We start from the raw sequence: 1,337 nt of genomic DNA, 5'->3' as shown, positions 1-1,337 counted from the left end.
TTTGCAGATTGAAATTAACTGTGAGTGAAGCTCGTTTCATAAAAATCTGAAAGTACCAGCTACGCAATCTGGTCTGTGTTGAATGATGGTATTTTACTAACTAGCTATTCAAGAGTCACCTAAGGCCTGGCCAGTGTGGCTCAGTGATTGAGCATCGACCCATGCACCAAGAGATTGCCGGTACGATTCCCAGTCGGGGTACATGCCTGGGTTGCAGGCTCAATCCCAAGAATGGGGCTTGCAGGAGGCAGCCGTTTGATGATATTCCTCTCTCATCGATGTTTCCATCTCTTTCTCCCTCTCCCTTCCTCTCTCTCTAAAATCAATAAAAACTGCCCTGACCAGTTTGGCTCAGTGGATAGAGCGTCGGCCTGCAGACTGAAAGGTCCCAGGTTCGATTCCAGTCAAGGGCATGTACCTTGGTTGCGGGCACATCCCCAGTGGGAGGTGTGCAGGAGGCAGCTGATCAATATTTCTCTCTCATTGATGTTTCTAACTATCCCTCTCCCTTCCTCTCTGTAAAAAAAAAAAAAATCAATAAAAATATATTTTAAAAAAATAAAATCAATAAAAACTTTTTTTAAAGAGTCACTTAACGATGAACAGTTTGGAACAAAAAGCAAAGTTTGAGTACATCAGTATGTATGATGTAGTTGCAAATGAGAGGCGACACCCTGCAGAATCATTTAGAAATGAATTTAGTCCTGAAAAATACAGGTCTCCAAAGTGACAGTGTGATTATTAAAAGAATAAATGGTCATCGCTAATAAAAATTGGTATATTTAAATTATGCAGGTATGCTTCTTAGAGATCAGACTATCTTTCCAATTGACTTTTTTTAAATATATATTTTATTGATTTTGTACATAGAGGAAGGGAGAGGGATAGAGAGTTAGAAATATCGATCAGTTGCCTCCTGCACACTCCCTACTGGGGATGTGCCTGCAATCAAGGTACATGCCCTTCACTGGAATCAAACCTGGGACCCTTGAGTCCGCAGGCCAACGCTCTATCCACTGAGCCAATCCGGTTAGGGCCCCATTGACTTTTAAAAGTATTCTAGAATCAACCCCCACGTGTCTGGAAGCATTCCTGAGACCAGCCAGCGAAACCCGTGTGAGTTGGTATTTTGACCTGTAGAAAATGACATCTGTTACTCATACTGGTGGGAGGGTAAGGCCTGGAGAGAGGAACTAGTTCTGTTGAACGTGCACAGACACTGACTCACGCAGCCTGTGTCGCGGGGCAGAGCTGCGACTATGCTCTGGTATCTCATAACTTAGTGGCTTGTCAGTCACCAGCCACATGTGTATAATCAGAAAACTAGGAAAGACCTC

General features: G+C 43.3%; 1 protein-coding gene across 2 annotated transcripts in view; it reads left to right on the top strand.

Annotated features, from left to right (window-relative positions):
• Positions 1 to 1,337, top strand: part of IQCA1 (IQ motif containing with AAA domain 1) — a 115,502-nt gene that overhangs the window by 62,867 nt on the left and 51,298 nt on the right. The window lies entirely within an intron of this gene.

Source organism: Myotis lucifugus, unplaced genomic scaffold (assembly GCF_000147115.1).
Source record: "Myotis lucifugus unplaced genomic scaffold, Myoluc2.0 scaffold_3, whole genome shotgun sequence".
Classification (NCBI taxonomy): Eukaryota; Metazoa; Chordata; class Mammalia; order Chiroptera; family Vespertilionidae; genus Myotis; species Myotis lucifugus.
The sequence above is the reverse complement of the archived record's forward strand: the minus strand, read 5'-3'. Positions and strand labels throughout refer to the sequence as shown.